The sequence below is a fragment of the Zea mays genome, chromosome 4 (assembly GCF_902167145.1).
Source record: "Zea mays cultivar B73 chromosome 4, Zm-B73-REFERENCE-NAM-5.0, whole genome shotgun sequence".
NCBI classification, from domain to species: Eukaryota; Viridiplantae; Streptophyta; class Magnoliopsida; order Poales; family Poaceae; genus Zea; species Zea mays.
In genome coordinates this window covers 49,326,424-49,342,664 of record NC_050099.1, presented here as the reverse complement: position 1 = coordinate 49,342,664, position 16,241 = coordinate 49,326,424, and the positions used below count along the sequence as shown (strand labels likewise).

General features: G+C 45.3%; 1 non-coding gene across 1 annotated transcript; it reads right to left on the bottom strand.

Annotated features, from left to right (window-relative positions):
• Window positions 1-4,867: 4,867 nt before the first annotated feature.
• LOC111591442 (small nucleolar RNA F1/F2/snoR5a) lies at window positions 4,868-5,008 on the bottom strand. The gene has a single exon (XR_004858073.1). It is a non-coding gene; the product is annotated as a small nucleolar RNA F1/F2/snoR5a (small nucleolar RNA).
• Window positions 5,009-16,241: the final 11,233 nt, after the last annotated feature.

Genomic DNA, 16,241 nt, shown 5'->3' with positions numbered 1-16,241 from the left:
TGAAAATAGAGAAGAGAAAGGAATATTATTCAATACAAATAAAATTATCATTAAAATTATTTCATCACAGTTGATATGTTCAAAACAAACAACTAATGTGAAATAATATTTGTCACAAAGAAATTTGAATTTAAACTTAGAAGATGATTTGAATTTTGAATAGGAAAGAAGGCAAAAAGTAAAAATCTGAAAAAGGAAAACAGAAACTGCAGCGCCTGGGCCTGGATTCTTCATTTCGGCCCAGCAACCGAAATGCACTGCGCGGCCCACGTCGACCTATTCACCGCGCGCGCCCTGACTGGTGGGACCCGCGGGTCGGCCAGCTCTCCGCACCACGCCTCTGTCGTGCGGGCCCGATCGGTCAGGCAACCGGACACCACGCGCGCTTGGCTTCCCGCTGATTGGTGGCCCCCACACGTCAGCACCTCCCTCAACGAACCGCGCGCCGTGCGCACACCTTCCCCTTTCCTCGCGCAACGGATGCCGAGCTCTTCGGCATGGAAGACCGCGTGACTGGGCTCCTGCGCGCCTATAAGGGTGTCGAATCCTCGCGGCGTAAACCTAGCCGCCTCGCTTGCATAGTTTCCGCGCCTAGGAACCGAAGACCACCGCTCCCGTGCAAACTTACCAATCGGAGGAGGGAGAGATTGTGGTGCGCCGCCGTGTGGAAACACCACTGGTATTGCTCCTTTGGGGTTGGTGCGCGGTCGGGGGGGGGGGGGCTTCTATTGAGCTTCTTCGCCGCTTCGGGTGCGTTGGCTGGGAAAACCGGCGACCGCGGCGACCACGATTCCTCACCGTAGCCGTGGATTCGCCGTGCGCTGTGAACAGAACTGGACACCGCCGGATTCAATGTAAGGACCCACTCCCCACCATCGCCCCCTTCCCAATTCCATTTCACACTTAGTATGCCTAGAAATCGTGCACCGTAGGTTAAAAGGAGAATCCCGGCCATGGCGCGCCGCCGTGCGGGGTGTCTCCGTCGCCGGCAAGGGCCGGGGTTGGGGAGAATCGCGTGTGTCGTCCGATTTTAACGGACGACCGGGATTAGAGATTGGAGTACCCCTTCGTCAAATCCATCGCGACCGTAGATTTGTGATCCTACGGCTCTGATTCAACCTAGGTCTCATTAAATCGTAGGCGTCGGTGTTGGATCGTGCGGCCGAGATTGTAAGATACCTCTTCGGCCGTGCTTTTTGCTAAAGAAACCCTCTGTTTTTATATAATCAACCCGCCGTCCTAGTTCCACTGTTCGCTGTGTCTAGGACGACTTACCCCGAGCCCCCTGAGTTCTCTGGAAATAGTGCGCCCAGTCCAGAACATAATAAAATCGGGGAAAGTGATTATTAAATAGATTTTTAATAGGAAAATAATTGCTAGAACTTCAATAATTCATAGAAAATTCATACTAACTCCAAATTACTCCATTCCAGTTCCTAAAATTTTGTAATTTTATTCTTTAGCACCTAGGGCCTCTGTTATGTCATGAAAACAGCAAGAAATTTATTTATCACTTAATCCTATTTAAAGCACATAAAACCTTTGAAAATGCATAACTTAAAATCTATAACTCAGAAAATTATGATTCCAGTTCCTAGGTTTTTATTTTAATATGTAGAATATCTCTGTGTATTTTGTATATATGTTTGGTGTAATGTTAATTTCTCTATATGCACTGTGCTTGTTTGTATTGTGGCGAGTAGAAGAGCCCGTTGCTGAGGATCCTGGTGAGCAGCAGGTTGAAGTAGCTGAGCAGGAGCTCATTGAAGGCAAGTTGTGCCCTTGACCACATTTTACCCAATAATGTTCTTTAATATCACTTATCCATGCATAGGTTAATTTTGATGGGACCCAATAGGTCACCCTAGATTGTTTATCTCATTACCTTGTTTACCCCTGAATCACTTGGGTAGTTTGCTATTGCTTTATATGGTTTTGGGATAATCATTTATTACCTCTATGTTCCAATTCTTGTTGTTATTCTGTTTATGTTCATGTTGTTATCATTAATGTTAATTGGAACATAGAGCTTAACTTGAGAACCACGTGCCACCACAAGGGTTTAATGGGACGCCCTTGGCTGATTAACTAGGAAAGCTAGTGGAAGACTACCTTACCCGAAAGGGGCAAGGGCAGTAGGGGAGAGGTCAGTGCGGGGAGGTCCCTGGTTGATTTTGCTGCGATGGCGGTCAGCCAGGAACCCTGTACTGGATCTTCCCATAAACTGTAGCGGGTTTTCGGAAGCTAGTGGAACTTTGTAAAGGCCTCGTAGTGTTGCCCTGCCGCACTTCCTAGGTAGAGGTGTATGGGATTCATGACCCCTTGGCAGATGGGTAACATGACTTGTGGGTAAAGGGTACAACCTCTGCAGAGTGTAAAACTGGTATACTAGCCGAGCTCACGGTCATGAGCAGCTCAGGACTCTCTGATGTTTAAATTATGGAACTTAAATTCAATTTTGTCATTTGCATTGCATGGGTTTGTTATTAATTTTGTTCTATTACTTTACTTATGGTTTGGTATTTACTTACACTTAGTAACTGCTAATAAAATTTTGACCGACTACTTAAAAGCAATGCTCAGCTTTAACCCCTATCATTGATCAGCCTTACACTTCACATGAGCTCCCACCTTTGGTGAGTTCGTGTCACATTATTCCCCACAACTTGTTGAGCGATGATCATGTGTGAGCTCACCCTTGCTGTCTCACACCCCCCCCACAGGAGATGATCAGGTGGTTCAGGAGGAGCCGCCTAACACTGAGGAGTTCGATCTGATCTAGGTGGCGTGTCTCGGTCGACATTGGCGCCGACGATCCTTAGTTCGTTTTATATTTATCTCTTATTTTGTAATAAGTCTTCCGCTATGTAATAAATACTCTGATGATTTATGACATTTATCTCTATACACTCTGTTATTATATATGTTGTCTTCTTGGCGCATGTATGAGATGCACCCGGCTTTGTCCTTTAAAACCGGGTGTTACAGATCTTAAAACCATACTAGTCAGTCTATGAACTCAATACTGATTCTTAAAACCATACTACTATATCTCTGTGTATAATGTTATTCTGGTGCAGATAATCCATTCCTTTTGAGATATTGAACTTCAATACTGATTCTTAAAACCACCATTACTACTTGTGTGATCTGTATTTCTAGACTGGAAGGTGAGAAAACATTAGACGTGTTCATAGGCATTACTCTGAAGATGCATTCATAACTCAAGTGCATAGAAAAATAAAATGACTGCTTATAGCCAACAAATGATTTCGTACTCCATTAAAAACAATAAATCAGGAGTAGAGATCTAAAAATAGCACAACAAACAATACTTAGACCAAATTGACGCTGAAGATCTGCTACATACCTAAACATGCTTGTGATCAGAATCTGCAGGAACATCTAACTGAAGGACTCTACAGGACAAAAGACAATGGTTGTAAGTTGTAACCAAATTTGTCTGTTGGAAGCCTGCCTGCATCATCACATAGCATTGTGTTAACAATGAACCATATTAGCTATGATATTCAAACTAAAATTTGAAGATAAGGATCAAGTCAAACCAAAGTTTGAACATAGTGAACAAGCGAAATAATGAAACAGCTAGCTGACTTTATATGCTTCAACTTTGAATTACCAAACTACTCTAAAACTTACACAAAAGGAATAGGTGTGCACCTGATTTCCTGTATGGCCAGTTTAAGCTGTTTATCTCTGAAACTAAAAGGAGGCACTCCCATTGTGCCAGTCGCCGATGTTACTCTCATAAAGCAGCATGGTTCCCTTAAAACATCCCTAATACTAACTGCAGTCATCGGAAGCCGCTTCCATGTGTTTACACAGTCCAATTTGACTGCATTCCATGTTTACCAAAAAAAATCCAACGAGGTGACGGCGGCGCCGACATTGGTGAGGCGGACCCGGAGACTCCCGCCGTCTAGATCAAAGAGAAGTGTCAAGAAGGTAAGCCAGCCTGAGCACGTTCTACTATTATGTACGATCGATGTGGGAAATAAACTGCCAGATGGTAAGAGCTCATGCTTTACCTTCAAGCCAACCAATAATCAGCTTGTACTGCCAAGGTCGACGTCCATTGTATAATCGTACTCGATAGTTGGTATGACTGTCGCTATGAATTTCAAAAATATGAAAAGGTACCTGTTCAAAAGGGGAGCCAGAAGATAGAAACTGGTGGGGACAAAAAAATAAGGGTGGTACATAAAGGAATATTACTTGTCAACTTCTGGTTCCACTCCCCCCGACATTGGAACGTCGATGATCTTTTTCATCACAGCTGCATGTTTGCATGGGTGCACTGATGCATGCTTCCCAGCCAATAAGTGAGGATGGTCTTCAATAGTCACCTATGCCAATGCAGTGTGGTTTCTTAGCACATTGGCCATTGTAGAAGAAAACTTCATTGTTTAGCTGGTGTTAAGAAACCTGATTCTAACTCTAAATAATCATTTTGAATGACAGTATGACACGACGTAGATAGTTTATAAATTAAGTCTTTAAATGCATGAAGCAACTATAGTGGCACAGCGTTACATGAAAGTGGCAAGTGTTTCACTGCTTCTATTTGCTAAATTAAGTCCCAACTCACATTGCTAATATAGATGGCTTGAAAAGAAAGAAAAAGAGACAAATATAGGAACAACCTTCAATGATCCAAGCACAGCAACTGAATAGAGATCTGCATTACAGCTTCAAGCAAGATGAGCTCTTTCGTAATTATGCCAAGTGATAATATTGGCATAATGGGCGATCAAGTTAATCAAACTGATTTTGCAAAACAGAACGACCTATAACTAGGAAAACACACACATCACTTTTCAGTCAAGATGCATTAGCACAATGACAAACATGTACACGGGCATATAGTAACTCGAAGCTCATAAGTGAGCAACCAGTGTCGCAAGAACCGTTAACCTTTGATTTCTGCCATGTTTCAAGACACACAATCACAAAAAAATGACTGCAAGTCAGATACCAAATGGTGTTTACCACATAATTTAAATCACAATAATTAAAAGTAATGCTTATTTTTCATATCACAATACAAATAGTTCAAACAAAACAAGTAAAATTTAGTTCAGTTCCCTGTTCACATAATTCAAAGTTTCAAACGTTTGGACATAAACTGATGGACAACACAGTTGTAACATTACAAGGCTTACAGCAGCAACAGGCCAACAGAGCAGGACGACGTGCTTGCAACTTACTGGAGTTGTAGGCCTGGAGGACAGCTTCACGGCGCCAGCTCGTCGCAGCAGGGATGACCGGCACCATCTAGTCGCTGATGGCTAGGAACAAACAGGGCTTGTCCGCTGCCTGGATCTCCGGTCTCGCACGCGCAGGGAGCCAGGGACTCACTGGCTCGCGCTCGCTGGCTCGCGGGTGGGCGAGGGCTTTGGCTGGCCACCAGATTCCGGTGGCGTGGTGGCGGCGTGGTCTGGGATCTGGGTGTTGGGCGGCGGCTGCTGCGACCTGCGGATCTCCGGTCTAGAAGCTGGGGCATGGGCGGTGCCGTGCTTGGCCGCCTGGGGGAGTGGCCGAGTGGGGGGTGGGTGGCGGCCTGGCTGAGTGGCGGGTGAGGGCCTGGGTGTGACCGGGTGGCCTAGGGTTAGATTAATGTGGGCTGGGCTATTTGCCTACCAGGTGGGCCGCAATTAGCTATTTGCCTATTTCCGGATATCTGCGGGGACCCACGGGTAAAGTATAATACCTTAAAAATCCTTTTTTACAATTCGTTTTCTTTTCCATAATTCTTTTTTTCTTTTCTATAATTCTTTTTTTCTTTACTACAATTTAGCGATCAATATTTACTTGTTTTAATTAATTTTTAGTCACTAACATCTACAGGTACGTTTAGGCTATAAGATTTGATAGTGATCCTTGCTCTATAGCGACCCACCGCTAGTCCCCGACGACATCTATAGCGACCAATCATAAGTTGTTAAATTTCTAGACTTTTAGCGACCAACCGACTGTTGCTACAAAAGGATTTAGCGACTGACCGTCGGTCCCTAACCTTTAGCAACCAACAGTTGGTACCTAATAAGGGTCGCTAAAGATCAACCGTCGTGTAGTGCATAGTCTAGTTCCCATATGTCCTCAATAAAGCCAAAATATGTAATAATCTCACCAGTTTCATCATCTATGGCCTCGCATCGAACACCACTGTTTTGTGACATGCTCTTTTTGTCCTTGGACTTGGTACAAAATGTGAATCCACTAATGTCATAGGTTTGCCATGTTGTGACCTGGCATGATGGTCCAGATGCCAAGCCCTTGATGGTTTGTTCTTCTATTGTTTCTCCACGTGGAATGTCCTTCACCATTAGCCATGTGTTGAACCGCTGCTTATGTTGCTTCATTACCCAATCATCCGTATGCCCAGGATTTTGCTCGCGAAGCTCATTGATGTGTTGTTGGATAAATGGCTCCATTATCGTTAGCTGATGTAGGATGCTCTGATGTGCCTCAAGTACTATATCGTAATCCGGTGGGATGAAAGATTTCCGTCCCATCCTCCCGCTTCCATACAGTCTACCCTTGTGTCGTGACGGAGGCAGACCTATTGCAACCTGGTCTTTTAGGATACTATTGCAGAATGGACCTCCGGACTCAATGGCCTCTTCGGTACAGTACCCCTCTATCATGGATGCCTCGGGACGAGCACGGGTTGATACATAGCCATTCAGTATTGACATGAAACGCTCATACGTCCACATTTCATGCAAGTACATAGGACCCAATGCCTCTATTTGTGGCACCAAGTGCACCACAAGGTGCACCATAATATCAAAGAACGATGGAGGGAAACACATCTCAAACTGTGATATTGTCTCCACTGCGAATTCCTGAAGAGATGCCAACTCATCACGGCCAATTACCTTTTGTGAAATCCTGTTGAAAAAGTAGCACAACCGTGTGATTGCCATCTTTAAAAACAAAGGATTTATAGCCCTGATGGCAATAGGTAGGAATGTAGTCAGCATTGAAAGGGAAATGTGCCGTTGGGCCATTTCTAAGTATTTTGGTGATTGAGTGCCAACACAAGTGCTTAAATGTGAAATCATGCTTGTGGATGGACAAAGTGCAAATCAAGAGCAAAGGTATGTTTCTATGTCTTAGTACATTGGTTTTGTGTACTAATATACTTGTCTAAGTATTGGAAACAGGAAGAAAAAGAAAAGAAAAGAGTTGGCTGTGTACAGCCAAGGGGCTGTTTCGGTCTAGGGCACCGGACTGTCTGGTGGTGCACCGGACAGTGTCCGGTGCGCCAGGCTGCCTCGGCCGAAGAGCCCGCTCTCGGGAATTTTGCTGACGGCGTACGGCTAAAATTCACCGGACTGTCCGGTGTGCACCTGACTGTCCGGTGAGTCAACGGTCGCCAGGGCCAACGGTCGGCCGCGGATTCTGCGCGCGACACGTGGCCAAGCCAACGGTCGGAAGGGGGCACCGGACTGTCCGGTGTGCACCGGACATGTCCGGTGCGCCAACGGCTCCCAGATCTGCAACGGTCGGCTTCGTCATTTAAGGAAAGGAATCGGGCACCGGACACTGTCCGGTGTGCACCGGACTGTCCGGTGCGCCCGATGACAGAAGGCAAGGATGGCCTTCCTGATTTGTTCTCAACGGCTCCTAGCTGCCTTGGGGCTATAAAAGGGACCCCTAGGCGCATGGAGGAGCACACCAAGCATTCCTACAACATTCTTAAGCACCAAGACATCGCTCTCGCGCATTCGTTTCATTGTGATAGCATCTAGAGCTCTTGTTGAGTTGCGAACTCTTTGAGTTGTGTTGCGAGCTCTTGTTGCAACTTGTGTGCGCGTTGTTGCTCTGATCTTTTGAAGTCTTGTGGGCGTTGCTCATTCCCCCTTTGCTCTGTGTTCTTTGTGAACTTCAATTGTAAGGGCGAGAGGCTCCAAGTTGTGGAGATTCCTCGCAAACGGGATTGAGAAAAAGCAAGCAAAACACCGTGGTATTCAAGTGGGTCTTTAGACCACTTGAGAGGGGTTGATTGCAACCCTCGTCCGTTGGGACGCCACAACGTGGAGTAGGCAAGCGTTGGTCTTGACCGAACCACGGGATAAACCACTGTGTCAACTCTGTGATTGATCTCTTGTGGTATTGTGTTTTGTTGAGACTCCTTTCTAGCCACTTGGCATTTATTGTGCTAACACTTAACAAGTTTTTGTGGCTATAAGTTTAAGTTATACAGGATCACCTATTCACCCCCCCCTCTAGGTGCTCTCAATTGGTATCAGAGCCGTTCTCTTCAAGAAAGGGACTAACCGCCCGAAGAGATGGATCCTAAGGGGAAGGGAATCGTGATCAACGACAAGGAAAAGGAGTCCTTCGTCAACGAGCCAAAAGATGACAAATCCAACGACTCTGGCTCGGGCCACAGACGTAAAGATGGGAAGAAGAAGAAGACAAGGCGCATCAAGGAGATCGTCTACTACGACAGCGACGAATCCTCTTCTTCCCAAAACGACGACGACAACGACTACAGGAAGACGGTCAATTCGAACTTTTCATTTGATTATTCTCGTATTCCACATAGTTCGAATTCACATTTGCTTTCCATTCCTCTTGGCAAACCTCCACACTTTGATGGGGAGGACTACGGATTTTGGAGTCACAAAATGCGTAGTCATTTATTCTCTCTCCATCCAAGCATATGGGAGATTGTAGAGAATGGAATGAAATTTGATAGCTCGGATAGCCCTATGTTTATTAATGAACAAATTCATAAAAATGCACAAGCTACTACTGTGTTGCTAGCCTCTTTGTGCAGGGACGAGTACAATAAGGTGAGCGGCTTGGACAATGCCAAGCAGATATGGGACACCCTCAAGATTTCTCACGAGGGGAACGACATCACCATGCTCACTAAAATGGAGTTGGTGGAGGGCGAGCTTGGAAGGTTTGCAATGATAAGGGGCGAGGAGCCAACCCAAACATACAACCGGCTCAAGACCCTTATCAACAAAATAAGGAGTTATGGAAGTACGCGATGGACGGATCACGACGTCGTCCGCCTAATGCTAAGGTCATTTACCGTTCTTGATCCTCATCTCGTGAACAATATTCGTGAGAATCCCAGGTACACGAAGATGACGCCCGAGGAGGTACTCGGAAAATTCGTAAGCGGGCGGATGATGATCAAGGAGGCAAGATACGTGGACGACGCCTTGAATGGACCGATCAACGAACATCAACCCCTTGCTCTCAAGGCAACAAGTAGCAAGGTGGCACAAATTGAGGCGGCCGGACTTAATGATGAAGAGATGGCTCTCATCATCAAACGCTTCAAGACGGTGCTAAAAGGTCACAAGGGGCAGCCAAGCAAGACCAAGACAAAGAGAAAGCGCTCATGCTTCAAGTGCGGTAAGATTGGTCATTTTATCGCTAACTGCCCCGATAACGATAGTGACCAGGAACAGGGGAACAAGAGGGAAAAGAAGAAGAATTACAAGAAGGCCAAGGACGAGGCACACATCGGAAAGGAGTGGGATTCGGATTGCTCCTCCGACTCCGACAATGAAGGACTCGCCGCCACCGCCTTCAACAAGTCATCCCTCTTCCCCAACGAGCGTCACACATGCCTTATGGCAAGGGAGAAGAAGGTGAGTACTCGAGACTCCACTTATGCTTCTTCTAGTGATAATGAGTCTAGTGATGATGATGACATAGACTATTCATGCTTATTCAAGGGTTTAGATAGATCTAAGATAGACAAAATTAATGAATTGATTGATGCCTTGAATGATAAGAATGTGCTTTTAGAAAAGCAAGAGGATTTGTTGTATGAGGAACATGACAAATTTGTAGAAGCACAAAAATCACTTGCATTAGAGATTAAGAGAAATGAAATGCTTTCTTGTGAGTTGTCTACATGTCATGATTCAATTGCTAGTTTAAAGAGCAAAAATGATGATTTAAATGCTAAACTAGAAAAATCTAGTAAATCAACATCTTGTGTAGAACATGTTGAGATTTGCACTAGGTGTAAAGATTTCGATGTTGATGCCTGTAGTGATCATTTAGTTTCAATTTCCAAACTAACTGAGGAATTGGCTAGTCTCAATGCCCAACTTAAGACTAGCAAGAATGAATTTGATAAACTAAAATTTGCAAGGGATGCCTACACGATCGGTAGACACCCCTCAATTAAGGATGGACTTGGCTTCAAGAGGGAAGCCAAGAACTTAACAAGCCATAAGACTCCCATTCCCGCTAAGGAGAAAGGGAAGGCCCCTATGGCTACTAGTGTTAAAAAGAACCATGCCTTTTTGTATCATGATAGAAAAAATTCTAGAAATGCTTTTAGAAGTTATGATGCTTATGATTCACATGCTTATGATTCTTATGCTATGACTGCTTCTAGTTCTCATGTTGTGCATGATAGAAATGTTGGTAGAAGGAATGTTGTTAATATTCCTAGGAAAGTTAATGAGCCTTCTACAATATACCATGTTTTGAATGCTTCCTTTGCAATTTATAGAAAGGATAGAAAGGTAATTGCTAGAAAGTTAGGGGCAAAATGCAAGGGTGATAAAACTTGCATTTGGGTCCCTAAGGATATTTGCACTAACCTTGTAGGACCCAACAAGAGTTGGGTACCTAAGTCCCAAGCCTAAATTTGCCTTGCAGGTTTATGCATCCGGGGGTTCTAGCTGGATTATTGATAGCGGATGCACAAACCATATGACGGGGGAGAAGAAGATGTTCACCTCCTACGTCAAGAATAATGATTCCCAAGATTCAATTATATTCGGTGATGGGAATCAAGGCAAGGTAAAAGGATTAGGTAAAATTGCAATCTCAAATGAGCACTCAATTTCTAATGTGTTTTTAGTTGAGTCCTTGGGATATAATTTGCTATCTGTTAGTCAATTATGCAACATGGGGTATAACTGTCTATTTACAAATGAAGATGTGTCTGTCTTTAGAAGAAGTGATGGTTCACTAGCTTTTAAGGGTGTATTAGACGGCAAACTTTATTTAGTTGATTTTGCAAAAGAGGAAGCCGGTCTAGATGCATGCTTAATAGCTAAGACTAGCATGGGCTGGCTGTGGCATCGCCGCTTAGCACATGTGGGGATGAAGAACCTTCACAAGCTTCTAAAAGGAGAACACGTGATAGGTTTGACTAACGTGCAATTCGAAAAAGATAGACCTTGTGCAGCTTGTCAAGCAGGTAAACAAGTGGGAGGAGCACATCACAGCAAGAATGTGATGACCACTTCAAGACCCCTGGAGCTGCTGCATATGGACCTCTTCGGACCTGTCGCCTATCTGAGCATAGGAGGGAGTAAGTATGGTCTAGTTATTGTTGATGACTTTTCCCGCTTCACTTGGGTGTTCTTTTTGCAGGATAAGTCTGAAACCCAAGGGACCCTCAAGCGCTTCCTCAGGAGAGCTCAAAATGAGTTTGAGCTCAAGGTGAAGAAGATAAGAAGCGACAACGGGTCCGAGTTCAAGAACCTTCAAGTGGAGGAGTTCCTTGAGGAGGAAGGGATCAAGCATGAGTTCTCCGCTCCCTACACACCACATCAAAATGGTGTGGTAGAGAGGAAGAACAGGACGCTAATTGATATGGCGAGGACTATGCTTGGAGAGTTCAAGACCCCCGAGCGATTTTGGTCGGAAGCCGTGAACACGGCTTGCCACGCCATCAACAGGGTCTACCTTCACCGCCTCCTCAAGAAGACGTCGTATGAGCTACTAACCGGTAACAAACCCAATGTATCGTACTTTCGTGTATTTGGGAGCAAGTGCTACATTCTAGTAAAGAAGGGTAGAAATTCTAAATTTGCTCCCAAAGCAGTAGAAGGGTTTTTGTTAGGTTATGACTCAAATACAAAGGCGTATAGAGTCTTCAACAAATCATCAGGTTTGGTTGAAGTCTCTAGCGACGTTGTATTTGATGAGACTAATGGCTCTCCAAGAGAGCAAGTTGTTGATTGTGATGATGTAGATGAAGAAGATGTTCCGACGGCCCCTATACGAACTATGGCGATTGGAGAAATGCGGCCACAGGAACAAGATGAACGAGATGAACCATCTTCCTCAACTATGGTGCTACCCCCAACTCAAGACGATGAACAGGAGGCGTGTGATCAAGGGGGAGCACAAGATGATCATGTGATGGAGGAAGATGCGCAACCGGCACCTCCAACCCAAGTTCGAGCGATGATTCAAAGGGATCATCCCGTCGACCAAATTCTGGGTGACATTAGCAAGGGAGTAACTACTCGATCTAGATTAGTTAATTTTTGTGAGCATTACTCCTTTGTCTCTTCTATTGAGCCCTTCAGGGTAGAGGAGGCCTTGCTAGATCCGGACTGGGTGTTGGCCATGCAGGAGGAGCTCAACAACTTCAAGCGCAATGAAGTTTGGACACTGGTGCCTCGTCCCAAGCAAAATGTTGTGGGAACCAAGTGGGTATTCCGCAACAAACAGGACGAGCACGGGGTGGTGACGAGAAACAAGGCTCGACTTGTGGCAAAAGGTTATGCCCAAGTCGCAGGTTTGGATTTCGAGGAGACTTTTGCTCCTGTGGCTAGGCTAGAATCAATTCGTATCTTGCTAGCATATGCCGCTCACCATTCTTTCAGGTTGTACCAAATGGATGTGAAGAGCGCTTTCCTCAACGGGCCAATCAAGGAGGAGGTGTACGTGGAGCAACCCCCTGGCTTCGAGGATGAACGGTACCCCGACCATGTGTGTAAGCTCTCTAAGGCGCTCTATGGACTTAAGCAAGCCCCAAGAGCATGGTATGAATGCCTTAGAGACTTTCTAATTGTTAATGCTTTCAAGGTTGGGAAAGCCGATCCAACTCTTTTTACTAAGACTTGCAATGGTGATTTGTTTGTGTGCCAAATTTATGTCGATGACATAATATTTGGTTCTACTAACCAAGAGTCTTGTGAAGAGTTTAGCAGGGTGATGACGCAGAAATTCGAGATGTCGATGATGGGCGAGTTGAACTACTTCCTTGGGTTCCAAGTGAAGCAACTCAAGGATGGCACTTTCATCTCCCAAACGAAGTACACGCAAGACTTGCTAAAGAGGTTTGGGATGAAGGACGCCAAGCCCGCAAAGACGCCGATGGGAACCGACAGACACACAGACCTCAACAAAGGAGGTAAGTCCGTTGATCAAAAAGCATACCGGTCCATGATAGGTTCTTTGCTTTATTTATGTGCTAGTAGACCGGATATTATGCTTAGCGTATGCATGTGTGCTAGATTTCAATCCAATCCTAAGGAGTGTCACTTAGTGGCGGTGAAGCGAATTCTTAGATATTTAGTTGCTACGACTTGCTTCGGGCTCTGGTATCCAAAGGGGTCTACCTTTGACTTAGTTGGATACTCAGACTCCGACTATGCTGGATGTAAGGTCGATAGGAAGAGTACATCGGGGACGTGCCAATTCTTAGGAAGGTCCCTGGTGTCATGGAATTCTAAGAAACAAACTTCCGTTGCCCTATCCACCGCTGAGGCCGAGTATGTTGCCGCAGGACAGTGTTGCGCGCAACTACTTTGGATGAGGCAAACCCTCCGGGACTTTGGCTACAATCTGAGCAAAGTCCCACTCCTATGTGATAATGAGAGTGCTATCCGCATGGCGGAAAATCCTGTTGAACACAGCCGCACCAAGCACATAGACATCCGGCATCACTTTTTGAGAGACCACCAGCAAAAGGGAGATATCGAAGTGTTTCATGTTAGCACCGAGAACTAGCTAGCCGATATCTTTACCAAGCCTCTAGATGAGAAGACCTTTTGCAGGCTGCGTAGTGAGCTAAATGTCTTAGATTCGCGGAACTTGGATTGACTTATAGCATACATGTGTTTATGCCATTGATCATGTTCCTTATGCATTTTGTTGCTTATTGATGGTGCTCAAGTTGTACAAGCACTCCCCGGACCTCACAAGTCCTTTTGCAAGTGATGCACACATTTAGGGGGAGATGTGCTACAACTTGACCCTTTGAGACTAACCATTTGTTTGAGTTTGCTTGATTTAGTCTCGAAGGAGAATTGAAAGGGAAAAGGTGGACTTGGACCATGCAAGACTTCCACTGCACTCCGATGAAAGGGTAACTTATTCCAAGTTCATCTCTATGATCTTATTGCCTTTGTACTCTTAATTGAAGATTTTGGTGAGGCAATGGGGTTAAAGGGCCAAGATTGATCCTGTTTTGGTGCTTGATGCCAAAGGGGGAGAAAATAAAGGCCAAAGCAATAAATGGATCAGCTACCACTTGAGATTTTGTAGAATAGAGCTTTTCGTTTTGGCAAAACTCTTTTATTGTCTCTCTTATCAAAAGTTGGCTTCTTGTGGGGAGAAATGTTGATTATGGGAAAAAGGGGGAGTTTTTGAAATCTGTGACCAATCTCTTTTGGAATAACTCTCTATATGCTTCAACATGTGTGTTTGACCTAGAAATAGAGATTTGAGTTTGATTTGCAAAAACAGACCAAGTGATGGCAAAGGATGATCCATATATGCCAAAATTGAATAAAACTCAAATTTATTTTTATTTGAAGTGATTTTGCACTTGTTCTAGTTGCTTTATGTTGTGTTGGCATAAATCACCAAAAAGGGGGAGATTGAAAGGGAAATGTGCCGTTGGGCCATTTCTAAGTATTTTGGTGATTGAGTGCCAACACAAGTGCTTAAATGTGAAATCATGCTTGTGGATGGACAAATTGCAAATCAAGAGCAAAGGTATGTTTCTATGTCTTAGTACATTGGTTTTGTGTACTAATATACTTGTCTAAGTATTGGAAACAGGAAGAAAAAGAAAAGAAAAGAGTTGGCTGTGTACAGCCAAGGGGCTGTTTCGGTCTGGGGCACCGGACTGTCCGGTGGCGCACCGGACAGTGTCCGGTGCGCCAGGCTGCCTCGGCCGAAGGGCCCGCTCTCGGGAATTTTGCTGACGGCGTACGGCTAAAATTCACCGGACTGTCCGGTGTGCACCGGACTGTCCGGTGAGTCAACGGTCGCCAGGGCCAACGGTCGGCCGCGGATTCTGCGCGCGACACGTGGCCAAGCCAACGGTCGGAAGGGGGCACCGGACTGTCCGGTGTGCACCGGACATGTCCGGTGCGCCAACGGCTCCCAGGTCTGCAACGGTCGGCTTCGTCATTTAAGGAAAGGAATCGGGCACCGGACACTGTCCGGTGTGCACCGGACTGTCCGGTGCGCCCGATGACAGAAGGCAAGGATGGCCTTCCTGATTTGTTCTCAACGGCTCCTAGCTGCCTTGGGGCTATAAAAGGGACCCCTAGGCGCATGGAGGAGCACACCAAGCATTCCTACAACATTCTTAAGCACCAAGACATCGCTCTCGCGCATTCGTTTCATTGTGATAGCATCTAGAGCTCTTGTTAAGTTGCGAACTCTTTGAGTTGTGTTCCGAGCTCTTGTTGCAACTTGTGTGCGCGTTGTTGCTCTGATCTTTTGAAGTCTTGTGTGCGTTGCTCATTCCCCCTTTGCTCTGTGTTCTTTGTGAACTTCAATTGTAAGGGCGAGAGGCTCCAAGTTGTGGAGATTCCTCGCAAACGGGATTGAGAAAAAGCAAGCAAAACACCGTGGTATTCAAGTGGGTCTTTGGACCACTTGAGAGGGGTTGATTGCAACCCTCGTCCGTTGGGACGCCACAACGTGGAGTAGGCAAGCGTTGGTCTTGACCGAACCACGGGATAAACCACTGTGTCAACTCTGTGATTGATCTCTTGTGGTATTGTGTTTTGTTGAGACTCCTTTCTAGCCACTTGGCATTTATTGTGCTAACACTTAACAAGTTTTTGTGGCTATAAGTTTAAGTTATACAGGATCACCTATTCACCCCCCCTCTAGGTGCTCTCAAGCATGACATGGCAATCATGTGAGTTGTAGTTGGTGATTGTCAGGTCTTTCATTGACACAATACTCCGTATGCTAGAGCAGAATCCGGATGGGACTTTCAAATTCTTGAGCCAAACACACATCGCATGTTTCTCATCTACATTGAGATTGTAGCTTGCTGCTGGGAGATGGTACTTCCCATTTTCTTGAAGAACGGGATGTAGTTCCTTTTTTATGCCTAAATCTACCAAGTCCATGCGTGAATTGATCCCTTCTTTTGCTTTCAAACACGTTCTTCTGAACGTGCATACCATCGATCGCATGCCGCACATCTAACTCTTTCCAGTAAGGCAAGTACTCGA